Source organism: Miscanthus floridulus, chromosome 17 (assembly GCF_019320115.1).
Source record: "Miscanthus floridulus cultivar M001 chromosome 17, ASM1932011v1, whole genome shotgun sequence".
In the NCBI taxonomy this organism is placed as follows: domain Eukaryota; kingdom Viridiplantae; phylum Streptophyta; class Magnoliopsida; order Poales; family Poaceae; genus Miscanthus; species Miscanthus floridulus.
Window position 1 is genome coordinate 24,708,639 of NC_089596.1, and position 27,440 is coordinate 24,736,078.

The 27,440-nt window shown below is 45.6% G+C and overlaps 2 pseudogenes; one reads left to right on the plus strand and one right to left on the minus strand.

Moving 5' to 3' along the window:
* The first annotated feature begins 779 nt into the window (after positions 1-779).
* Positions 780-2,361, plus strand: LOC136515424 (uncharacterized; annotated as a pseudogene).
* A 3,707-nt stretch (positions 2,362-6,068) lies between these two features.
* On the minus strand, positions 6,069-26,763 carry LOC136515425 (F-box/LRR-repeat protein 14-like; annotated as a pseudogene).
* Positions 26,764-27,440: the final 677 nt, after the last annotated feature.

Here is a 27,440-nt window from a genome sequence, read left to right on the forward strand (position 1 = left end):
TGGCGCCATCGATGGGACACATATCCCTATTACTATCAATGAAGATAAGGCCCCTCCTTTTAGAAATAGAAAAGGGCATTGTCCTAGAATGTTATGTTCGCTTGTGACTTTGATCTCAAATTCACTTTCATCTCTTGTGGGTGGGAAGGATCTGTGTCTGATGCAGGAGTCCTACGTTCTGCTCTTACAGAGGGGTTTCATGTACCGCCAGGAAAATTCTACCTTGTAGATGGCAGATATGCTAACACTCCATCATTCATAGCACCGTACCGAGGAGTTAGGTACCACCTTGGTGAGTTTAGAAGGCGTGGATCATCATAGAGAAATGAGTATGCAAACTACAAGGAGTTGTTTAATCATCGTCATGCACAACTTCGGAATCATATTGAAAGGGCATTTGGGGTGTTGAAAAAACGATTTCCAATTCTAAAAGTGGGAACACACTATCCAATTGAGACTCATATCAAGATTCCTGCAGTAGCAGCGGTATTTCACAATATAATTAGAGGGCACAATGGACAAGATAGTTGACTAGATCACCAACCACAATATATCAACCCAACCACTTTTGTTGATATGCCGGAGGGGGATAACAGTTACCCAAGTGAGATAGAATCGAGTGATGGCAACACATTGCGAGATCAAATCGCACAAGGCATGTGGGCTACCTATAATAATTAGATGGTAATTTGGAGCATTGTTCATAATTTTTAGCATTTTACCTTACATTTATATTTCTAGACTTTTAGCTTATATTTATCTTTCACCATTTTTCAGCAATGTCAACGTCCCAGGGTACAAGGGCTGCATGGAGCTACACGTATGAGAAAGGGTTGGTGGATATAATGAAAGAGCATGTCAATGTCCCAATGTACATGGCACAAAATAGCTGGACAGCAGATGGTTGGAGAAATATCGCTAAACAGTTCGATGAAACCTTCCCTTTAGCTCATTTTACAAAACAACAAATGCAAGAGAAGGATAAGGAGTTGAAAGGAAACTATAGGATAGTTAGAGATGCCAGAAAAGAGAGTGGTGTTGGTTGAAATCAGACATTAAGCATGATAATTGCCGAACCAAAGAAATGGGAAGACCTAATTGAGGTTAGTCACTTTCTGTCAATTATATAGTACTGTGTTTTCACTATTTTAAGAAGCTAACTAAAATGTTGATTTGTTGCATTTAATAGAGGAATCCCAAAGTCAGTAAGTTCCAAAAGAAGCCACTTCCTCTTTATGAACACCTAGCATCATTGTATGCAGGTAATTTTCCTTTGTTTGCTCAGTTCTATAACTAGCTGTTTTAGACTGAAGTTTTGGTCCATTTTTAGACTGGTTGTTTCATGAGCTAGCTGTATTGTAAATCTTCTGAGCTAGCCGTATTGTAAATCTTTTCAGCACAATTTTGTCTAAAGGAACAACTATGCTTATTTGGTGGTCTGAGTTCAGGGAACCACAATTTTGTCTATCATGATGGCCTTACCATTTGTTTGCTCTGTTTCTTAAATGAACATGTGCCTATGATCCTGAATAACTTTGATTAATACCTAAGAGTGTATTTCTGGTGTGTATTAATAGGAAGTATAGCCACTGGAGATTTGAATTTTACATCAACTGAGTCTCCTAACATGACGGCACGACCTTCAATTGAAAGAAGTCACTCTGAGCAAAGTACACAGAACACGGCTGCTGGCTGGCTCTGATTCTATTGGCATCAATTTTGGTATAAATCCTTTTTCTCAAATTGAGGGCCCAGAAGTGCAATCTGCACCATCCTATCTTAATCTAGAGGAGCAAGGAAGTGGTAGTGGAAAAAAACGCAAGCAAAGTCAAGTGGCAGCTAAACTCGACGAATTCATAGAGATTAGAAAGTTCCAGAGGGAAAAAAATCAGGAAAAACTAGATGAGAAGAAGAAAAAAGAAGATGAATATTCTGTAGAAAAGTGTATTGCTATTGTGGAAAGCATGGAAGACCTAACTAATGTGCAGAAGGCAGACGCTAATGAACTCCTCCAATCTGAGATGAATCGATAAATATTTATAATGACCAAAAATCCAACTGTTCGACTAATTTGGCTAAAGAAAAAAATTTCACAGGTATGTTTGCTTGTCTTAGTTTTCTCCTCTTCTTCTAGCATTACATCATGTTTACTGAACCTGTATACTAAGATTTAACTTGAAAGGAGCTAAGACAGTTTCATAGTTAGAAGATGACATGGTGTAGTGTTAGAAAATGACTAGGTGTTCCACTTCTTCAGAGTTCCAATTTTTTTTTGTAAAGAGTCTAAGATCTAAATATGTTTCTGTCTTTGTATGTGTATCCTAAACACTGAGGTGTGCTGTTATGGTGCAGGGAAATTAGAGATGGAGTCAGCCAACACCAAAAAAGGAGGACAATACTGGGTCAACATTGTTTTCATAGCTCATTTATTTTGATGAACATGTTAATTACGTATTGTGATGTCACATGATGTGTCTCCTTAATAAACTTGTTAGTTTGTCTGATGCTCTATTTGAGTTGGCTTCAGAAGTAATACTATGTTGAAACCTATTTGAGTTGGCTTCAGGAGGACAATACTGCACTGTGCTGATGCTCTATTTGAGTTGGCTCATTATTCAGCCCTGTTAGCTTCGTTGAAAAGTCATAGCGGAAAGTACTATTTATTAATTTGTTGTGAGTACGGCTCGTGAGACAAGCGAATAGGGCCAAAAACTGAAGAACGTCGTGTTGAAACCTATGTTTAGAGCCAAATTCTGTATGGGGTACTGAGTTTTTGGCTACTTATTTAAGTGCTAATGATGATACAGAGCATGTAATTATTTTCTAAATTAACTAATTTTTTTATCTTTCTTACGTTCTTTGCATTTTCAGTTTTTTTCTTGATTTTGGCATTTTTCTATGTGTATTTTTTAAGTCCATGGCGATGCATTACTAACCTTCTATCACCAGATAGTAGAAACGCACTGTATATCGATGCTTTATCCCCTCTGTCTTTTGGTTGCACAATATAACATCTTCCCTGGGATCAAATAGCAGCAACACGGTGATCTCCCCTGCCCTGCTAGCGTGGAGGGGGATGTGACTGTCCACGAAAATCCTCCTAGGCGCTGCTGTTCCCTGGGTTGAGCTGCCCTGTGCTCCCAAAGGAAGCCTAAATGGTCCAAATGGGTCTGCATGCGTCATCTTCGTGATGTCCCTTAAAAAACACAGGAGTACTACAAAGTTAAATCACATAATACATGTTGTCAATATGCAATCAGTGTCCGAGCTCGATTTTTTTTTTTTTTGAATTTCTCGTACATGTCTCGATGGTTAAGTAAGACATTGCTACTGAGAATATGTAGCGATGATTCATGCTGCGGTCTACAAGGATTTGTTTTGGGATGCATTCTCCGTTTTATATTTGGAACAGTTTCAAATTTTAGGAGACCATATGAGATTCAATAACTGTAATCAAAGAACAAAAAAGGTAAAGCATGATTTTAGAAAAAAATATAAATCCGGTTTCATATTTTTCTAAGTTAAAATAATTTTTTATACAAGTTTTCTAACATTAAATCAGGTTTTAGTATTTTTAATGTATGTTATTCTAGAAAAATATAAGCATGATTTAAAATAAATAAATCTAGTTTCAAAATTTTCTAAGTTAAAGCAATTTTTAATAAATTTTCTAATATAAATTAGGTTTTAGTATTTTTTAAATGTATGTTCATTCTAGAAAAGTATATGGATAATTTCTTGAAGAATTAATTTCTATATTTTTTTATATAAAGTCTAGTTGACCTATCTGAAGTATAGAGGAAATCCAATTTGCGCCATCGTTGCTGATGTGGCACTATATATATCAGCCATAACCCCTTTTAAAACAGCTCAAAGACGTAAATGCGACGGTTTTAAAAGTTGAAAGAGTCTATAAAAAATCTGTTTTTTAATTGAGGAAACTTAGGCAATAGTCGTGGAGTTTAAATGGACTTTTTTCTATTTGGTCAACGGGCGGGTAAACGTGTGTGACGTCCTTGCTTGCACGCAGACGAGTAGGCCGGGCTGCCGGAGTGCGAGCCTGTAACTGGCGTGGCAGGCAATGCACTGAGCAGCAGGCTAGCAGCGGTTAATCACCAAAGTACAAAAATTATTACACAGATCAGAGACCCTTTCCTGGAAATTCCTACTTATCAACTCCTAGGAGGGACGGAATGGATATTATCATAGCAACATCTAAAAACCACCAGCAAGACTTCGAACGATAGTGTCATGGCCAGACTGACAGCAACGATAACAATCCTTATGCACATTGTTTGGGATGGAAACCAATCTAAACCAACAAAAGAACAACCGCCCCAAGGCATTTTTTAGGAACAAAACATTTTAAACTGAACTATTCGACACCTACCTGTGTTTCAGGACATATAGAAGCGCCTTCCATTGGCTTCAACCAGTGATGGAGCCAAAAAAAAATGAATCTTTGTTGAAGGAGCCAAGTGTAAATTTTATCAAAATTTACTTGAATTTAAAATTTCAATAAAAATTACACTAACTTAGTGCCCTGTTCGCTTGGCTGATAAGCCATGGTTGAAAGTATTGTTAACTGATTTATTGTGAGAGAAAAATACTATTCGTTGGCTGAAAAAGTACGGCTTATAAGCCAAACGAACATAGCATACGAGGGTTTGGCTCTTGGCCCCCTTTTTCTGCCAAACTGGCTTCCACCAATCAATTCAACAAACTATGGATATTCAGGAAAAAAAAATTAAGGTAGAGTTGCAGATATAGTCTTCCCAATATCGACTACTGAAGGAAATGTAGAAAAAATTCATACACGACAAAACTACGATCGAGATTAATGCCTTCTTCCCTTAAAATACGAGCGATGGAGGGAGAATGAAAAAAAAAAGCACACGTGAGCAGTGAGTGAAAATAAGAAAGGACTCTGGCGGCAAATTGAAACAGAAATTATGGATAACCATGGTAATGGTCACGTAATTTAACTGTCGATACTTTACACATGCAAAAAACATACTCTAAACTTGGCCATACAAAACAGAAAATATGTCTTCCAAATCATTAAAAAAACGTTTTATAATATTCGCCTGAAAGAGGACCTCTCAAAGATCTCGAGGAAGTACTAGCCTGAACTGGGGGAAAGTAAAGAGATGAAAGTCGCAAAAACATACTGCAAGCAGAAGTAAAACTATAGTTGTCGTCCCTAACTAGCAAGTATTATGAATTTATGATGCCCAGCAATCAGATGATTTCAGAACATCCAAATCTCATGAATACACACAAACATTCTCAGACCACAAATAGTAGTAAAAGGATAGACAAGAAAATGTGTACAATTAAAAATCCTGCCGTCCATTGTGAGAAACCCTCAATCTGGAGCCCAAATAGATCTTAATATCATGGTTATCAAGGCGTTATGTCGAGCGACAGCGACCCACCCCTTTATGTGGTCTGTCGACTATGCCATACAAACATCTTAATATATATATAATGCCACTAAATTCAGAAGCAAATCATATCTTAACATTGCCAGTTCTTAGCATGTAATATCATAATAAGTAGTGCTACTAGAGTGCTAGTGCACCACATAAAGTAGCAAATATGAAATCTCATCTCTTAATAGCAACAAATTAGTCTCTAATCATGACTAGACGATTAGGCGGCAACTTACAAAGCATACTTAGACCCTATTTGTTTTCTACAGGACCTCCTAAAATTTCTGTCACATCGAATGTTTAGACACATGCATAAAGTATTAAATATAGACTAATTATGAAACTAATTACACAACTTGCGACTAATTTGCGAGACGAATCTTTTAAGCCTAATTAGTCCATGATTTGACAACGTGATGGTACAGTAAACATGGGCTAATGACAGATTAATTAGGCTTAAAAATCCATCTCAGAAATTAGCCTTCATCTATATAATTGGTTTTGTAATTAATCTATATTCAATGCTCCTTATTAGTATCTAAACATTCGATATAACATGAATTTTAGAAGTGACTAAAGAACCAAACACGCCTTATGTTGAGAGGAACATCATCCGTCCTTATGGTCATCTTCCTACAAGCCTGGGGAACGTTTATTGTAGTGAACTGATGATGCAGCCCCCTGCACAGCTTCTAGAGAGACCCGGAAACAGCCTTCAATAACCAGGTTCTCCAAATTCTGTGCACGTGCTACCTCATGTCTTGTTCGCTTGGCTGATAAGCCATGACTAAAAGTATTGTTGACTAATTTATTGTGAGAGAAAAATACTGTTCGTTGGCTAAAAAAATACGGCTTATAAGACAAGAGAACAAGGCGTTAGTCACTCCAGCATCAGAGTAATGATAACACTGACGCAGTGTGAGGTTAATCAAACATGGGCAATGTGCGACGAGGCGCATCCCAGCATCAGTTACATTTATGCAATGCATAAGTTCGAGTGATTCTAGGAATTGTGCAGATGAGACGGCCTTCATCCCCTCATCATCAAAGATGTGAGCACCACTTAGCACGAGATTACGAATCGGACAAAGACTGAATGAGCATGACAAGGCCCCCCTGCGCGAATCCTATTTCTGGCCAGGCTTGATCACATGCACAAAGTATGAGTTCAAAAGACTGAAGCTTACGGCACCCGAGGGCTAGAGCCTTAAGGCTGTCATCAGTCAATGATGTCCTGAAAACATGACCTTCATTGAACTGAGGTGACAACCGAAGTGATATGAGCCCGTTCGCTTGGCTAAAACTTGGCTGAAACTGGATGGTTGTGTGAGAGAAAAATACTGTAGCGGCTAAAAGATATACAGTGATTTGTGAAAGAAGTAGCCGACTGGTCTGAAAAAATCAGACCAGCGAACGGTGCCATGGTTGTAAGAGCATCCGCAAGGTATAGGTTTAACCCTGATTCTATATAATGATTTGACATCACTTGTTAACATGGTCTCAATGTAGAGTGAAAGCATCTAGGCCCCTAGTTGGATTTCAGTGATTAATGTCAATACAAGATTACTATGACTAACGTGTGTTTTGCAGAGGCAATTAAGTTAGGTCATGGTAATGGAGATCGATTGGGCAATCGAGGTTGTCATGCCCCTACGATGGAAATCGTTTCGGTTTTCAAAGGATGGACGACAAGGTTAAGGATAACTAGTTCTAAGTGTCGATTGAAGTTGGAGAGACACTTAGAGTAGTTTAGGACTTTGTTTTTTCCTTTAGCCGTACTATGAAGGGGGGTATGAACGGGTAGCTTGACCTAGTTGAGTCTAGTGAGTTAGGTGTGGTGCACACTTGTTAAAACTAGCTCTAGGTAGCTCCTATGAATGCCTAAGATCCTTTGGAGCAAGCTTCATTCACATATGTTCGGAAGTTGGAAGTGAATGGAGGGTCAAATACTGACCGGACGCTGGCTCCGGTGCGACCGGACGCTGGCTGCAGGGTCCGGTCAGTTCATTTGACCGAGAAGATCAAGTCTGGTGTGACCGGACGCTGGGAGGTCATGTGACCGGACGCTGAGGGCCAGCGTCCGGTCAACTCCAGTAAGGGTCCAGACTTGGAAAAGTGTGACCGGACGCGTCCGGTCAGTGTGATCGGACCCTGAGTATCCAGCGTCCGGTCGTTTACAGTAAGCATCCAAGAGCGACCGGACGCGTCCGGTCGGTACTGACCGGACCCTGACAGCGTCCGGTCATCACTTGAATGCTGGTTCGCGGGTTGAACTGACCGGAGCGTCCGGTCATCACGACCGGAGCGTCCGGTCATCCCGCAGAAGCTCATAACGGTTAGTTTTTCAGGCTGGCTTATAAATAGAAGCTCCACTCGTGAGTGGAGCATCCTTTGCTCATTCCAACAGCTGAGAAACACGTTTGTGAGTGCCAAGAAGAGCAAGATCCTAGTGAGGTGTTTGTGATTTGAGAATCCAAGAGAGTAGCCTCACTAGCAAATCAAGAGTAGCAAAGTGTGCATCCATCTTCTCATTAGGCTTCGCGTGGTCAAGTGAGAGTTCGTGCTTGTTACTCTTGGTGATCGCCATCACCTAGACGGCTTGGTGGTGATCGGGAGTTTGGTGTTCACCCGGCGGAGCTTGTGGGTGACCCAACTCAAGTTGTGAGCGGCTTTGGGTGATTCGCCGCGACGGAGTGTCGAAGAATCAACCCATAGAGAGCACTTGATCCTTGCGCGGATCAAGGGGGAGCTACACCCTTGCGCGGGTGCTCCAACGAGGACTAGTGGGGAGTGGCGACTCTCTGATACCTCGGCAAAACATCGCCGCGTTCCTTTCTCTCTCTACTTACTTTGAGCACTTACTTTGAGTATTTACTTTGAGCAATTCAATACTTGTTTTACATCCATAGAATTGCTTGCTAGAGTAAGTTTGGAACATAGGTTGAGAGGTTGTCGTGCATTAGCTTAATATAAACACTTTTCTAGGCACAAGGGGTTAATTGGGCTATCCGTAGGATTTGATTATTGCAAGAGAATTTAGAATTAGCCCAATTCACCCCCCCCTCTTGGGCATCTTGATCCTTTCAATTGGTATCAGAGCCTCGTGCTCACTTTTTAAGCTTAATCGCTTAGAGCAAGATGTCTTACGGGGATGGACCTCCTCCTATCTTTGAGGGAGATGATTTTCTATATTGGAAAATCCGCATGGAGGCATACTTAGAAGCTCTAGATGTTGGAATTCTTAGAGCCGCCTCTCAAGGGTTCCCCGCACCTAGGAATGCCGCACAACTTCAAGGCGATGAAGTGAATTATGAGAAATGGAATGCAAAGGCTCGCAACACCATTTTTAGAGGCCTTTGCAAAGAGGTGTTCAATCGTGTAAGGAACCACAAAGACGCCCATGCTCTATGGTCGGACGTTTGTGCGCTTCATGAGGGAACCAAGAGTGAGCGTGAGGAACGCTATCATCTTGTGATTAAAAAGCTAAATTCTTTTGAGATGTTTCCCAAAGAAAGTGCTAATGAGATGTATTCTCGATTAAATGTTCTTGTAGAGGAAGTCAATGGGCTTGGACTTACTCAAATGTCACCATCCGATGTTGTGAGAAAAATCTTGAGTGTCCTCCCCATTGATAAATATGGGTACATTGTGACCGTGCTACATCAAGGTGATCTTTCCACCGCTACACCGACACAAATCTTGGGAAAGATCAATGCTCATGAGATGTACATGCACATCACACCACAAGATGGCTCATCCTCTACAAAGAAGAAAGAGAAGGACTTGGCATTCAAAGCTAGCCAAGACAAGGGCAAAGCAAGACTTGAGTATGAGAGCTCAAGTGATGAAGATGATGAAGAAAGCCTTGCCCTCATGGTGAAGAAGACCACCAAGATGCTAAAAAGGCTAAACAAGAGTGGCATCAAGTTTGATGGCAAGAAGAAGAAGTTCTTCACTAGCTCAAGAAGAAAGCCAATCTCCGAGATGGATTGCTACAATTGTGGCGAACTTGGTCATCTAGCTCATAAATGCACAAAGCCCAAGAAAGACAAGCTCAAGAACAAGGGCAAGAAAGATGATTCAAGTGATGAAGATGAAAAGAAGAAGAACAAGCCATACAAGAAGAGAGATGGCAAAAAGAGGGAATTCTACAAGAAGAAGAAGAGTGGCAAGGCCTATATTGTCGGTGATTGGCTCACGGACATTGATTCATCAAGTGGATCATCCGATGATGATAGTGACGATGAAAAGGTGGCCGCCATTGCTATTGATCTTGCATCTTCACCACCACCATCGCCATCATCCTCTACACACCTATGTCTTATGGCCAAAGGTGAACGCAAGGTAACTAAGAGTGATGATAGTAGTGATGATGAACATGCTAGTGATGATGATAGTGATAGCGATGATGATGACTCACCTACCTATGATGATCTTGTCAAAATACTAAGAAAATATACTAAGATCATTAGAAAGAGTAGAGCTACAAATGAAAAACTTGATGCTAAAAATGACTCACTCTTAGCTAAATGTGACACATTAGAAAAGGCTAATGATGAGCTCAAAGAAACAAATGATTCTATATCATCCAAACTCAAGGAGCTCAAATCTTCTAAGAAAGAGCTTAAAGATAAAAATGATAAACTTGAGTGGGTGCACAATGAGCTTATCACTAGTCACAATAAGCTAAAAGATGAATATGCAACTCTAAAGATCAATTATGATACCCTTATTATTGCACAAGAATTCTTACCAAATGAGCCACATGATGCTACTAACCATGTTGTTAAGATTGATATAGCTACCTCATGTGATGATTTAATTGATGAAAGCATTGAGCATGGATCTAGTAGCAAGGGCAAGCAAGTGGTTGAGTGCAATAACTATGATGAGTATGTCAAGCTCAAGAGTAACAATGAGAAGCTCATGAAAGATCTTGAAGAAATGAAAAGTCACAACACCATTGTGCTAGAAACTCTTGATCATGACAAAGAGGTGATCCTTGAAAATGAGAAGTTAAAAGAAGAAGTCAAGAAACTCAAGGAGGAGAAGAACAATGATCTTCTCAAGGAAGAGAACAAGAAGCTCAAGATGGAGAAAGAGCATCTCAAGGTGGGATTGAGCAAGTTTGCTAGAGGCAAGCATCTCCAAAGTGAGCTACTCATGAATACCGTCATGAAGATGGATAGAAGTGGCATTGGATATATGGCAAGTGTAGAGAAGAAGAAGGCTCAAGCTCAACATCAACAATCAAAGCCAAAGCCAAAGCCAAAGAGATGTTTTGAATGTGGACAAGAAGGCCACTTTGCTCATGAGTGTCAAACTCCACCGCCACAACCCTTGCCCAAGCATGCTAGACCCTTTGCTTTCAATGCTCACTACATGCTTAGAAAAGATTCGAGTGGAAAGATGAAAGTCATGTTCTTGGGTCCCCCCAACAAGAGTAGGCCTAAGAAAATTTGGGTGGCTAAGTCACTTGTTGAGAAGGTGAAGGGCCCTCAACAAGCTTGGATCCCTAAAGCTTGAATCTCTTGTGTGTAGGTGAACTACAAGACCGGTGGAAGTCATTGGGTTATTGATAGTGGTTGCACTCAACATATGACCGGTGACCCTCGTATGTTCACCTCACTAGATGAAGAGGTAGATGGACAAGAGAAAATAACATTTGGAGATAATTCAAAGGGCAAGGTTAAAGGATTGGGCAAAGTGGCAATATCAAATGATTATTCCATCTCCAATGTACTTTATGTTGCTTCATTGAGCTTCAACTTGCTATCCGTTGGGCAATTGTGTGATCTTGGCTTTCAATGCTTATTCACCGAGAAGGAGGTGGTTGTATCCAAGGTAGATGACAATCAAGTGATATTCAATGGATTTAGATACAACAACTTATATCTAGTTGACTTCACCTCCGAAGATGCAAACTTGAAGACTTGCCTATTCACCAAAACAACACTTGGGTGGCTATGGCATAGAAGACTTGCTCATGTTGGGATGAGCTCACTCAAGAAGCTTATGAAGAATGATTTGGTGAGAGGGTTGAAGGATGTGAAGTTTGAGAAGGACAAGCTTTGTAGTGCATGTCAAGCCGGCAAGCAAGTTGCAAACACTCATCCAACCAAAGCTTTCATGTCAACCACAAGAGTGCTAGAACTCCTACACATGGATTTATTTGGACCAACAACATACAATAGTTTGGGAGGAAATCTCTATTGTCTTGTGATTGTGGATGACTATTCAAGATATACATGGGTGTTCTTTCTTCATGACAAATCCGAAGTTGCATCGTGTTTCAAGAAGTTTGCTAAGAGAGCTCAAAATGAATTTGAAGTGAAGCTCAAGAAGATAAGAAGTGACAATGGCAAAGAGTTTGACAACACAAACATAGAAGCTTATTGTGATGAAGTTGGAATCAAACATGAAGTCTCCGCAACCTATACTCCTCAACAAAATGGTGTAGTTGAGAGGAAGAACCGGACTTTGATCACTCTTGCAAGGACAATGCTAGATGAGTACAACACCCCCGAAGCTCTATGGGCGGAAGCAATCAACACCGCATGTTATGCATCCAATCGCCTATTTCTTCAAAAGTTCCTTGTCAAGACTCCATATGAGTTGCTCAATGGGAAGAAGCCGGACGTCTCCTTCTTTAGGGTGTTTGGTTGCAAGTGTTACATCTACAAGAAGCGGCAACACCTAGGGAAGTTTCAAAGGCGTTGTGATATAGGTTTTCTTGTTGGTTACTCATTGAAGTCCAAAGCATATAGAGTATTTAATCATGCCACCGGCTTGGTTGAAGAAACATATGATGTGGAATTTGATGAATCTAACGGCTCCCAAGGAGCACATGAGAATCTTGATAATGTAGGTGATGAACCATTGAGAGAAGCTATGAAGAATATTCCGGTGGGAGACATCAAGCCAAAAGATGATGAAGATGATGTACAAGTCATTAATCAACCCTCTTCATCAAATGTACCACAAGATGGTGAAAAAGTTGGGAGAGTAGAAAATGAAGATACTCATATCTCCCATGAGCAAATGGTGGTACAAGCACAAGATGTTGATGCTCCACAACCTCCTCCTCAAGTGGTCAATAGAAGAAATACACCTCTCCTACAAGATCATCCACAAGATCTCATCATAGGGAGTCCAACAAAGGGGGTGATGACTCGATCTCAAAAACTTACTTCATTTATTGCTCATCACTCTTTTGTCTCTTGCTATGAGCCTACCAAGGTAGAAGATGCTCTTAAAGATCCGGATTGGATCAATGCCATGCATGAAGAGTTGAACAACTTCACTCGCAATGAAGTTTGGAATCTTGAAGAGCGACCAAAAGATGCAAGAGTCATTGGAACAAAGTGGGTGTTCCGCAACAAGCAAGATGATCAAGGTGTTGTTGTGAGGAATAAGGCAAGACTAGTAGCAAAGGGGTTCTCTCAAGTTGAAGGTTTAGATTTTGGAGAAACCTTTGCACCGGTTGCAAGATTAGAAGCCATCCGTATCCTTCTTGCATATGCATCACATCATGAAATGAAACTATATCAAATGGATGTGAAAAGTGCATTCTTAAATGGCTTTATTAATGAACTAGTCTATGTTGATCAACCTCCCGGGTTTGAAGACCCTAGATATCCTAATCATGTTTATAGGTTGTCCAAGGCACTATATGGGCTTAAGCAAGCCCCAAGAGCTTGGTATGAGCGCCTTCGGGACTTCCTTATTGAGAAGGGCTTTACCATTGGGAAGGTCGATACCACACTATTCACCAAGAAGCTTGATGGGCATATCTTCATTTGTCAAGTATATGTTGATGATATCATCTTTGGATCATCAAATGAAGACTCATGCAAAGAATTTGGTGAATTGATGTCTAAGGAGTTTGAGATGTCAATGATTGGTGAGCTTACATTCTTTCTTGGTTTTCATGTCAAGCAAATGAAAGAAGGCATCTTCATCTCTCAAGAGAAATACACAAAAGATCTTCTCAAGAGATTCAAGATGGATGAATGTAAGCCAATCAAGACCCCCAATGCCTACCAATGGACATCTCGACCTAGATAAGGGAGGTAACTCGATTGATCAAACTCTCTACCGTTCCATGATTGGTAGCTTGTTATATTTAACCGCATCTAGGCCCGACATCATGTTTAGTGTGTGTATGTGTGCTAGATTTCAAGCTAGTCCTAAGGAAACTCATTTAATTGCCGTAAAAAGAATCCTTAGGTATCTTAAGCACACACCAAGCATTGGCCTTTGGTATCCCAAAGGAGCTTTATTTGAATTAATTGGCTATTCTGATTCGGATTACGCCGGATGCAAAGTTGATAGAAAGAGCACATCCGGAGGGTGCCATTTGCTTGGTAGATCACTTGTGTCTTGGTCCTCCAAGAAACAAAATAGTGTGGCTTTGTCCACCGCCGAAGCGGAATACATTGCCGCGGGTGCTTGTTGTGCACAAATATTATACATGAAACAAACTTTACTAGACTATGGAGTAGTTCTAGAGAAAGTACCTCTTTTGTGCGACAATGAAAGTGCGGTAAAACTTGCAAATAATCTGGTTCAACATTCTCGCACCAAGCATATAGATATCCGCCATCACTTTCTAAGAGATCATGTAGCCAAAAATGATATATCACTAGAGGGTGTAAGATCCGAAGATCAATTAGCGGACATCTTTACTAAACCGTTAGATGAAGCCACATTTTGTAGATTGCGGAATGAGCTCAATGTACTTGATTTTAGTAACTTCACTAAAAATTGAGCTTGTGTTGTCCCTTGCATTCATTGTAATATACAACATGTTTAATTTGTGGCAATGCATATAGGGCTTGTCTAACATGGTTAAGATAACCGCTGAAAAGCGTGTGAAGAAGCTTAACCTTGGATCAAACTTGACAAGCAACTAGATTTACTTACAAGTATTACATATGCATGAATGTTGTTTTGTCGTTTTGTTCCATTTGCCCTCTTGTTGCCTATTTTCTTAAAAAGAATTATAGCCTAAGGCAAAATATTTTGAAAAATATGAGGGGTTGAGAGAGGTCACTCACATCAGTCCCAATTGGTGTTTATTTGGATCTTATTCAAGTTGGGACTTGATTGGGAACAGGTAGCGCGAAGGAATGTTGATGGATTGCTGTAAAAGGTGCACCGGACGCTGCTGTCCAGCGTTCGGTCAGTTCACAGGAGGTGAACTACCGATGAAGGAGTGACCGGACGCTGCGTCTGTGCGTCCGGTCAGGAAGGGTTCTGCGTCTGGTCGATCGAAGGAAGGACAAGCAGTACTGACCGGACCCTGCCTGCGTCCGGTCATGGACCACCGGACGCGTCCGGTCGCGATTTCAGAGAATTCGGACCTCTCTGGAATCGACCGGACGCTGGGTGGTAGCGTCCGGTCGCTACCACCGGAGCGTCCGGTCAGTGGATCTCGCGCGTCTTAAGGACTCTTTTCCCCGTTTCCTTTTCTATCACGTTCTTGGGGGTTACTTAACCGCGTCCTCGGTCACCCGCCGTGACCTAGCCCAAGCCACCGCCGTGCCCTAGCCCGAGCAGCCGCGCCGCCGCAGCCTCGCCGAGTCGCCGCCGTCCCTTGCACCACCACGCTCGGTCCCCTCGCCAAGCCGCACCGCCGTCCCGCGGGCCTCCGCGCCTGCTCACTGCCACGCCTCTGCAGCGCCCCAGGGCCCGCTGCCGAGCTGCGCGCCCTGGCCTCGCGCATCACCAAGCCCCGCGCCTGCTCGCCTCCACGCCGTGCTCCAGGCTTCTCGCGCCCTAGCTCATCGCTCCATCGTTGCCTCTTGCGCCGATCTGTTGATCATCAATTTGTGAGCCCTAGCTCTACTATCTCCTTTGTTTAGTACGAAATCTTTTTCTCAATCTTGATCTATACAATGGCGACCTAGATCAAATTCTAAATACATTGATTCACCATTGCATTCAGGGCGTTTGACCTAACCCTAACCGGTTCCGAGATCCCCCACGTGACGTCTTATCTATTCTCGGATCGCTGATCGTCAGGTAGAAAGCCACTCGATTCAATTTCGCATCTACATTGCTTTCTCTATTAGGGTTTTGTATCTATTAGCAATATGGTATTTATTTGTATATCCATCTATTCTATCGTGCAGCGAGTCGGTTCCGTTGTGGTTCAATTGGTAGTTGGCAATCAACTCGGAGCCAAGCTCGCGAGTAAGGATCGAGGCCAAGCCTCGAAAGCGACAGTTTGACAGTTGATCTTCATCAGTGTCAGTTCACCATCTTGTCAGTTCAGATGGCTCGCACCAAGAATGTTGGTGGTGGCCCAGGTGAAGATGATCGGAGGCCCCCGCCTCGTCAGCCAGCTGGATCCAAGGGCAAATCAACCAAGCAAGTAACATCCAAGAAGCGGAAGTACCCCGACGCAGAGACAGCCAGAGCAGCAGCTGTTGCAGAGGCCGCAGAGCGTGCCGAGAGAGGTGGCACCCGTAGGGGAATTGTCATTGCAGATCAGCCAGTTTCACCCGCAGTCAGAGCTGCGATTGAGGAGGTTGAGCGTCGTCATGGTAGTCCAGCTGGGACTGCCACGTTTGCAGGACGACGGGTTGCCATTGAGGAGGGTCCGTCAGCACAGCAGCAGCCTCCACCAGCAGAGCCTCAGCTAGCCCAGGAGACTCAGGAGAGTCAGGAGACCGAGCCGGCACCTCAGCTACGCCGCTCGAGTCGTACCAGTGCTGCAGTTCCACCGAGGCCAGCTACACGGCGTAGGGGTTCACGCCCTCTGCCCAGACCATAGGGTCCGCCTCCAGTGGTTCACCTCGACTTGAGGGCCGCTACAGCCAGGCAGGTTCAGCAGCTGCGGTTTGTTGAGTTTGAGGTTTGGTTTCCTCCGAGGAGGGATGAGAGAGCAGCTGAGGGGTTCTACACGCCACTGCAGGAGGATTTCTACAATGCATATCTAAACAGTGGGGCAGTGTTCAGATCACAGAGGGTCTGTTCGATAGAGTCCATTGTGGCAGTAGCCGGAGAGGGCATTCGGCAATACTTGTCATATTTGCTAGGACTGTCAGATCTGATTGGACGGACAGGGATATATGTACCTTCTTGGGTTCGTCAGTTTTATGCCTCGCTCTACATCGATCCTCATCACAGATTCATTCACTTTGCCTTCAACGGCAAAGACTATAGAGTGACGAGTAGCAGGGCCAAAGAGATACTGAGACTACAGGAGCAGCCTGTAAGGATGCATGAGGTTTGCTATGGACATCAGGAGCCTCCCAGGCATCCTCATGGAGGGTTGGTGCCCCCTACAGACTTAGTGCGCCATTGTTTCAAGGAGCCATTTGGTGAGGGGTCGAGCAGGAACCCCAGTGACTTGACTCCTACAGCGAGGATACTAGAGGCCATCATCAGGAGGACATTGCTTCCCAGGTTGGGATACAGGGAGGGCCTGACTCGCTTACAGCTCTGGCTTCTCAATGCCATCATGCAGATGACAGTGTTTGACATCTGGGACCTCCTTCTTTCAGAGATGGAGGATACTATAGCTGAGGGATTCAAGGGTCGCAGGCAGCTTCCCTATGCTCACTGGATCACATTTCTCATCCGCAGAGTTGTGATTGATAAGCCCCCTGGCATGATGGATGAGTATACAGGTGCCACTACGGAGTTCCCAGCTTACAACCTGTCACAGAGGATCAGACACGCCACTCCTCAGGCACCCAGTCAGCCTAGCCGTCGCCCCGATGTGCCAGAGTCTGCAGCTCAGCAGGACGAGATCATCAGAGGGATTGCAGCCACTGAGGAGGCGGAGCTAGAGGCACAGCAGGAGGTGAGTGAGTACAGTGACAGCTCCGACGACGACTACCAGCCTATACCTCAGATGCCTCCACGCAGACACGATGCAGAGGCAGGTAGCTCCAGTTCTGCTCCACCTGCTCCACAGACAGACCCCGCTCTCATTGCTATTCTTGAGCGGATGCAGCAGGATCAGACACGACAGGCACAGGAGACAGCTACAAACTTCGCTCAGTTTTAGGCTCATCAGGACGAGTTTCAGCGGCAGCAGTAGCTCCTTCAGCACCAGCAGTTACTTATGCAGCAGCAGCTCATGGGATTCATGCAGCATGTAGTGACAGCCATTGGGATTCCACTGCCACAGACTTCGCCCCAGCTTGCACAGCCTCCTACCACTTCGACGACTCTAGCAGTACAGCCCATCGGGCTTCAGAGTCAGGGACAGCCTCCAGCTCAGTTTACTTCACCTCCTGTGCAGGTGTCCTAGTGGTTAGCTTCACCTGGTGTAGCCCCGCAGTTCACTCCTTATCACACGGGTTTCTCACCAGAGCAAACTTCCTCGCTATTCGTGCCTGAGTCGTCAGTCTCCAGGAGTCTTGGAGCATCATTCAGCGAGTTGACCGGCATGCCTACTCTGCCTCACATGCATACTGCCGGTCCGTCTATAGTAGCTCCAGCTATCATGACTACTCAGAGGCTCCCCTCGTCTGTCGCCTCGTCAGATCCTACGATAGACATACTTGTAGCTTCACAGGCAGCACCAGCACCAGCTCAGACCCAGACCGCTTCAGCGACTCTTCCTGCTTCAGAGGGTCAGTCAGTTCAGAGCTCAGAGTCAGATGATGATGGCGCCCAGTTCCATCTTGCTCCACGTACTTCAGCACCCGACTCGTCCGCTGCAGCCCCGCCGACCGACCCTTAGGTTTTGGTGTTTGACGCCAAAGGGGGAGAGGGTTTGAGTATGTAGACGTAGGGGGAGCGAGTTTTAGGGGGAGCTAGTTATCTAGTATTAGCTTATTATATACATTTGGAGTTTTATTTGTGTGATACACTATTACTTATGCATTCGTGTGTTTTCTTTCATGCATACTATTATATATACATGTGATAGTGCTATCTACATGATTGTGATATTTGACATGTGTGATTTCTACTTTGCTTTATCTATATGTCATATCACTTGTGGAATGCTCATTTGCTTTTGCTTCCACGTTTTTACTTCGAAGCAAATGAGCTTTGTTATTTGTACTCATGCTTAATTCATATCCTTTGAGTACATTGTGTTGGCTTGGGTCATATAAGCTTGACTAACTCTTTTGTTCTTATTGACAAAAGCTTATATGAACCAAGCCCGTCAAAAACCTCACTCCATAACATACTCGAGGTGGTATTGTCATCAATCACCAAAAAGGGGGAGATTGAAAGCATCTAGGCCCCTAGTTGGATTTCGGTGATTAATGTCAATACAAGATTACTATGACTAACGTGTGTTTTGCAGAGGCAATTAAGTTAGGTCATGGTAATGGAGATCGATTGGGCAATCGAGGTTGTCATGCCCCTACGATGGAAATCGTTTCGGTTTTCAAAGGATGGACGACAAGGTTAAGGATAACTAGTTCTAAGTGTCGATTGAAGTTGGAGAGACACTTAGAGTAGTTTAGGACTTTGTTTTTTCCTTTGGCCGTACTATGAAGGGGGGTATGAACGGGTAGCTTGACCTAGTTGAGTCTAGTGAGTTAGGTGTGGTGCACACTTGTTAAAACTAGCTCTAGGTAGCTCCTATGAATGCCTAAGATCCTTTGGAGCAAGCTTCATTCACATATGTTCGGAAGTTGGAAGTGAATGGAGGATCAAATACTGACCGGACGCTGGCTCCGGTGCGACCGGACGCTGGCCGCAGGGTCCGGTCAGTTCATTTGACCGAGAAGATCAAGTCTGGTGTGACCGGATGCTGGGAGGTCATGTGACCGGACGCTGAGGGCCAGCGTCCGGTCAACTCCAGTAAGGGTCCAGACTTGGAAAAGTGTGACCGGACGCGTCCGGTCAGTGTGACCGGACCCTGAGTATCCAGCGTTCGGTCGTTTACAGTAAGCATCCAAGAGCGACCGGACGCGTCCGGTCGGTACTGACCGGACCCTGACAGCGTCCGGTCATCACTTGAATGCTGGTTCGCGGGTTGAACTGACCGGAGCGTCCGGTCATCCCGCAGAAGCTCATAACGGTTAGTTTTTCAGGCTGGCTTATAAATAGAAACTCCACTCATGAGTGGAGCATCCTTTGCTCATTCCAACAGCTGAGAAACACGTTTGTGAGTGCCAAGAAGAGCAAGATCCTAGTGAGGTGTTTGTGATTTGAGAATCCAAGAGAGTAGCCTCACTAGCAAATCAAGAGTAGCAAAGTGTGCATCCATCTTCTCATTAGGCTTCGCGTGGTCAAGTGAGAGTTCGTGTTTGTTACTCTTGGTGATCGCCATCACCTAGACGGCTTGGTGGTGATCGGGAGTTTGGTGTTCACCCAGCGGAGCTTGTGGGTGACCCAACTCAAGTTGTGAGCGGCTTTGGGTGATTCGCCGCGACGGAGTGTCGAAGAATCAACCCGTAGAGAGCACTTGATCCTTGCGCGGATCAAGGGGGAGCTACACCCTTGCGCGGGTGCTCCAACGAGGACTAGTGGGGAGTGGCGACTCTCCGATACCTCGGCAAAACATCGCCGCGTTCCTTTCTCTCTCTACTTACTTTGAGCACTTACTTTGAGTATTTACTTTGAGCAATTCAATACTTATTTTACATCCATAGAATTGCTTGCTAGAGTAAGTTTGGAACATAGGTTGAGAGGTTGTTGTGCATTAGCTTAATATAAACACTTTTCTAGGCACAAGGGGTTAATTGGGCTATCCGTAGGATTTGATTATTGCAAGAGAATTTAGAATTAGCCCAATTCACCCCCCCTCTTGGGCATCTTGATCCTTTCATAGAGGACCAACCCTGACTCTATAAATAGGCCCATAAGAATAAAATTCATCACTAGAGAGAGCAGCAGGAGAGAGAAAGAGGCACATGGCAGCTCATTCTTGCCAGCCATAACTGTGTAGTATAATTTTTTATTTCGCTGGGCTGATAAGCCATGGCTGAAAGTACTGTTGGCTGATTTATTATGAGAGAAAAATATTGTTCGTTGGCTAAAAAAGTACAGCTTATAAGCCAAGCGAACAAGGCGCAATATATAGAACTCGATTTTATAGCAGCAATAAATGTATAGAACCAGGTAAGATGCGACCATTGCGGAGGCCCTAAGGTTGCTGCAGTTGTTGGAGAGTGTAACTATGTCATTGTCATGTACACCATGAACATAATGGCCCTGTTTGCTTCTCTTATAATTCGTCTTTTCAGTTTATTTTTTCAGTCGGAACAGTGTTTTTCTCTCACGACAAATCAGCCGGAATAGCGTTTCGGCTTGTTTTCCAGCGAAGCGAATGGGGCCAATAAAGGCATAAGTTCTTTAATGCCTTGCACTTCCTCAGCAGACAACGAAGTCTTATTTCCTTCACAGTTGAGACTCTTGCCAATGTCAAATCCTCCAAACTCTCACAGCTGAAATCATATCTATACTGACAGTGCTCCACACATGAAGGATCACGAGGATCAAATATATTGGGAAACCTTTGATCTGAAACTCAAACTTCTGAAGCTTCATCCATCCTGGACTGAACTTTAGTAGGTCAAACTGGCTAATCTTCTCACAAAAACTCACTACAAGTTCTTCCAATGATCTAACCCTGCCAAGGTACTCCGACCACTTTTCCCTACCTACTACTTAATTGCAGCCAATAAGGTGGAGAGCAAACAGATTCTTGCAGCCAACAGCCACTAAGAGAAGCCCAGACAAAGTTATTGCTGGTAGTGTGTTCAACCTCAGAGACTTCAGCTTCTTGAAGCACGCTAAAAAGCCAAGGCCTAAGTCATGAACATTCATGCAGAAGCTTAAGGTGAGATCAGTCAATGAGGGGCAGCAAGATGAAAACACTTGGAGGCCATGATCATCCAACGGCATCGCCTGGAATTTCACTTTGCACAAATTAGGGTACCGGAAGCACAGACAAATTTGTTAAGTAATCTGTTGCTCCCTGTGTGAACGCACAGCAGGGGCAGGCGCTAAAGTCAGCCTTGCTGTCACATTTAGTCACTGTAGCAGCATGGCAGCCTGACATGTCTATGTATTAGGATTAGATGGGTCGAGTTGTATATATAGTTTCCCACTGCAACTCAGCAAAGAGAGCGAGTTCAGTTTTGCCATCTCCTCTGCAGAGCTCCGCCCAACGCTGGTGTTTGTGCTGTGCTGTGTGTGTGCACGCGCTCTGTTCTCCCTCCCTTCTTCTACCTCTAGCCATAGTGTGTGGTCGGTAACGCTGATGATTGGTCGGCTCACCCGTGCCAGAGATCCAAGGGCCAACAAGTGGTATCAGAGTCATACAAGCACCGTCGCAGGACTAACCGCTGGCGATGACGGACGGTTTGGAGATAGGCGACAGTAGCAGCGCTGCTATGGCTGCCCAACCATGATAGGAGGTCGTTGTGCGCATGGTGTGGGAGGTCAGTGGCACCAGTTGGTCAACGCTGACTCGCACCAACTATGGCGAGTGGGCGGTGACCATGAAGATCAAGCTCAGAGCCCGATGGCTCTGAAATGCTGTTGATAAGGGCACCGACAACGAAGAAGACGACATGTCAGCATTGGAAGTCATCCTCGCTGCTGTACCAGCAGAGTACAGGGAGCAGTTGGGGGCGAAGAGCTATGCTAAGGAGGCGTGGGAGGCCATTGCGGTGATGCGCGTCGGTTCCGACCGCGCAAAGATGGCGACGACCTATCTGCTGAAGCAGGAGTACGCCAACCTCAAGTTCAAGGATGGTGAATCGGTGGAGGACTTCTTCCTCCGCCTACAGACGTTCATCAGCAAGCTGAGGAGCCATGGCATCACCATCGATGAAGAAGAGGCGGTCTCCAAGTACCTACACTATGCCGATGAAGTACATCTAGATCGCTCTTTCCATAGAGATGATGCTGGACTTGTCCACCCTCACCATTAAGGATGTGACAGATCATCTGCGGACGGTGGACAAGCGCATAGAGCAGGCCACAACAACGATGGATAGCGACAAGCTGCTGCTGATAGAGGAGGAGTGGGCTGTCCGGAGGAAGAAGTCTGGGGAAGCCTACTCCAGCCGTAGTGGCGATGGCAAGCGCCACAACAAGGTTTTTCGGAGAAGAAGAAGGTCGACCCCAACCCCTGCTGGCGCTATGGGAAGACGGGCCATTAGGCAAAGGAGTGCCCAAATCGCAAGTAGGAGAAGAAGGCTGAGGCTTATTTGGCGTAGGCTGATGATGATGATGAGGCCACTCTCCTGATGGCGATGTTCTGTGCACTGTACGATGTTGAGGCCAAGGAGAAGGGAGAGATGACGGCGGTGGAAGGGCACGGCAAGGTTCTGAAGGTTGTCCACCTCGACGAATCACGCGCCCAAGTCCACCTCGGATGTGTAGAACGACAGAATAGCAGCGGTGGTAAACTGGACTTTGGCACTAGCAACCACATGATGGGCTCCAAGGCAGCCTTCTTCGAGCTCGACAATGATGTGACTAGCACATGAAGTTCGTTGACGGCTCATGGGGGGGGTGATCCGAGGCTGCGACACACCATCAATCTTCAGTGCAAACGGTGAGCACCGTGCGTTAACAGTGTATATTACATCCAGGCTGCATTCAAGCTCACAGTATTGGCCACTGGATTGAGCGCGGTAGCAAGGTACTGATCAAGGATTAGCGGTCCTTAGGAAGCAGGACGCAGGATCACGCTCTTGCTAAGGTGAAGAGGTCCTAGAACGGCGGCTTTAACTGCTTGACTCAAGTGGACAACCCATTGCGTGGCTGCAGCACTGCTCACGAGGAGCCGTGGCTATGCAATCCCAGTAATGGACATCTCAGCTTCGACGCTCTTGGTTGGCTATAGAAGATGGTGACTGGGCTGCCTCACATCGAGCACGTAGGCAAGCTATGTGATAGCTGCCTGGCCGGGAAGAAAAGAAGGCTGTCGTTCCCAAAGATGGCGAAGTATCAGGTGGTAGAGACCCTCGAGCTGGTCCATGGTGACCTCTGCGGGCCGATGACGTCGATGACGCCCGATGGGCGCAAGTACTTCATCTTGCTGGTGGATGACTATAGGTGGTACATATGGCTGCAGCTTCTGACCAGCAAGACCAAGGCAGCGGAGGCGATCAAGAAGTTCAAGGTGCGCGTAGAGGTGGAGATCGACAAGAAGCTATGCGTGTTGTGGACTGATCGCGGCAGCAAATTCACTTCGGTGGAGTTCGTTGCGTACTGCATGGATCAGGGTGTGGTACGACACCACACCATGCCATACTCGCCACAGCAGAATGCACGTGGTGGAGCGGTGGAACCAGACGGTGGTCGGCATGGCTCGATCCATGATGAAGGCCAATAGCATGCCAACAAGGTTCTAGGGTGAGGCGGTGACCACGGCGGTGTTCATCCTCAACCGCGCACCCACCAAGACCCTAAGGGGTAAGACGCCGTTCGAAGCTTGGTATGGGTGCAAGCTGAGCATGTCTTTCCTCCGAACATTTGGCTACATCGACCACGTCAGGAAGACAAAGTCGGTCCTCACCAAGCTAGAGGACAGGAGCACACCGATGGTGCTCCTAGGCTACGAGGAAGGTACCAAAGCATACTGGCTCTATGACCCACGTGGAGGGAAGGTGGTTGTCTCGTGCGACGTCGTGTTCAATGAGAAGGAGGCCTAGGACCGGGACGGTCTAGGCATGGGGGAAGCTGGTGGCTTCACCAACACTTTCGTCGTCAAGCACTTGGTCATCCATAGTGGTGGAGATGCTAGAGAGGAGGTGCCGAACACTCTAGCAACAGAGCTGAGCACTCCTAGGGTGGTGCCGAGCACTCCGGGAGGGGTGCCGAGCACTCTAGGAGTGGTGCCAAGCGGTCCTGTAGTGGTGTCGACCACTCTAGGATGAGTGCCAAACGCTCCCATAGCGGAGCCGAGAGGTCTTGTAGTGGTGCCAACCACTCTAAGACTGGTGCTGAGCACTCCTTCAGTGGTGCCGACCACTCCATGAGTGGTGACGAGCGGTCTAGGAGTAGTGTCGAGCACTCTAGGTGCTGTGCAAACCACTCCGTAGGAACAAGGGACTCTATTGACGTCGATTGAGTTCGCCTCACCTCCAAGCGACATCATAGGAGTTCGTGGATGCTTTCCACGATGGTGAGAAGGTGCGGTTCCCCAGGCTGGATGACATCGTCTGCGGCATAGGGCCCTCAGGCCTAGTGGGTCGGCTACTCAATGACCTAGCTGCTTCTCGTTAGTGCAGAGGAACCACTCACGTTCGTGCTGGGCAAGCGCGATACAAATTGGCGACGAACGATACTGGAGGAGATGAAGGCAATTGAGGATAACAAGACTTGCGAGCTCATCGATCCACCTCCAGGATGTTGCCCGATCGGCCTGAAGTGGGTGTACAAGGTCAAGCGGGATAGGTGCGGCGCCATTATCAGGCACAATGCATGCATCGTCGCCCAAGGCTTTGTCTAGCGCGAGGGCATCGACTTCGAGGAAGTCTTTGCGCTGGTAGCGCGTATGGAGTCTGTCTGACTGCTTCTGGCTTTGGCAGCAGTGAAGGACTGCCGTCCATCACCTAAACGTAAAATCGGCCTTCCTCAACGGTGAGCTAGCGGAGACGGTCTTCATTAGGCAACCTCTGTATTTCGTCGTCAAGGGAGCGGAGCACAGGGTACTCCGACTGCATAAGGCGCTCTATGGGCTGCGGCAGGCCCCACGAGCATGGAATGCCAAGCTTGATGCCATGTTGGGCGAGCTTGGGTTCACGCGGTGCACAACCAAGCACGCACTCTACACGCAGCGATGGGGGAAGAAGGAGCTCGTCGTTGGAGTGTATGTGGACGACTTGATCATCACCGACGCACGTGCGGAGGACATTGATAGTTCCAAATGCGAGATGGTGGCTCATTTTTGAATGAGTAATCTCGGCGCGCTCTCCTACAATCTTGGCATCGAGGTGATACAAGAGAAGGAGGTGCTCATGCTCGGTCAAAGCGCGTACCCCTCAAAGCTGTTGGAGCGGAGCGGCATGGCTGAGTGCAAGCCATGCGTGACTCTGATGGAGGAGCGGCTAAAGCTGACAAAGGCCAGTACCATGGTGAAGGTAGATGCAACACTCTACCGGAGTATCGTCGACGGTCTGTGCTACCTAGTCCACATGAGGCCAAACATTGTGTTCGTCGTGGGCTACGTCAGCCGCTTCATGGAGGATCCCTGAGAGGATCACTGGGTTGCGTTAAAGCGGCTGCTGCGCTACATCAAGGGGACGGTGGATCAGAGCATCGTCTTCCCTAAGACTGGTGGAAGTAGGCTGCAACTCACTGTGTTTAGCAATGCAGACATGGCAGGGGACATCAACAGATGGCGGTGCACCTCTGGCATGCTCGTCTTCCTCGGGTTGGCTCCAATCTCATGGCTATCGCTGAAACAGAAGGTGGTGGCACTGTCCATGTGCAAGGCAGAGTATGTGACGGTGGCCACAGCGACATGCCAAGCTGTGTGGCTGCATTGGCTGCTGGGTGAGCTAATTAGTGGGGAAGCTCACCCACCAGCACTGATGGTGGACAACTAGCCCGCCCTCGCCCTCGTGAAGAATCCAGTTCTCCATGATCAGAGGAAGCACATCGACGTCAAGTTCCACTTCCTCAGGGACTATATCGATGGAGGGCAGATCGTCATCGAGTTCGTCGAAACTGGTCAGTAACTCGCGGACGTCCTCACCAAGCCGCTCGGTCGTCTTTGATTCACGGAACTAAAGAAGATGATCGGTATGGAGGAGGTTCTAGGGTTAGCAGCAGGATTATAGGAAGAATTGTTAAGTAATCTGCTGCTTCCTGTGTGAACGCGTGACAGGGGCAGGTGCTGAAAGGGCTTCTTGCTGCTGTACTATAGCCGTTGTAGGGGCAGACGCCGAAAGACTCCTCTGCCGCACTGTAGCCATAGCAGGGGCAGGTGCCAAAGTCAGCCTTGCTGTCACATATAGTCATTGTAGCAGCCTGACAGCCTGACATGTTTGTGTACTAGGATTAGATGGGTATAGTTGTATATATAGTTTTCCACTGCAACTTAGTAAAGCGAGCAAGTTCAGTTTTGCCATCTCCTCTGTAGAGCTCCACCCAACGCTGGTGTTTGTGATGTGTTGTGCGTGTGCGCGCTCTGTTCTTTCTCCCTTCTTCTACCTCTAGCTATAGTGTGTGGTCGGCAACGCTGGTAAATGGTCGGCTCATCCATGCCGGAGATCCAAGGGCCAACAGAATCAAGGCCATTGCAGGGTAAATGCCACAACCAAAGTACATGGAATTCCTCAGCTCTCCTTCAACAGCATATAGTCGCTTTGACACGAGCACTTGGACCGGTAAGCCGCTTGACAATCTCTGCGAGCAGCACCTCTGGGAGATCGTCCATCAAGCAATGCAGCTTGGCTAGTCTTGCAATCTCAAGGTGTGGTAGGTATTCAGAGTGCGAGACTAAAATAAAGGAGATGGAATTCAGTAAGAATGATTGAAGATAATCAGATCATGGCACTGAAATTAATCAAGAAGTGAAAATGCATATGCTGATGTTTCGAAGCTATTAACATATTAAAAGCTCTTCTGTCCATCCTAACATAGAGGCTACTAATTGAGTTAACTCAGCAACATCACATCGATATTTGTCCTATTCGCTTGGCTCATAAGCTATGGGTAAAAGTACTGTTGACTGATTTGTTGTGAGAGAAAAATATTGTTTGTTGGCTGAAAAAGTACGGCTTATAAGCCAAGTGAACATGACGAATCGGTACCAAATCATTTCAATTACTCAGCTTCTTTTTTCATCAGGATACTGATCAGACCATGCAAGAGGACAAGTGGTACTCCATATATTTGAAAGGATCAAGATGCCCAAGAGGGGGGGTGAATTGGGCTAATTCTAAAATTTCTTGCAATAATCAAATCTTACGGATAGCCCAATTAACCCCTTGTGCCTAGAAAAGTGTTTATATCAAACTAATGCACAACAACCTCTCAACCTAAGTTCCAAACTTACTCTAGCAAGCAATTCTTATAGAAATAAAAACAAGTATTGAATTGCTCAAAGTAAAT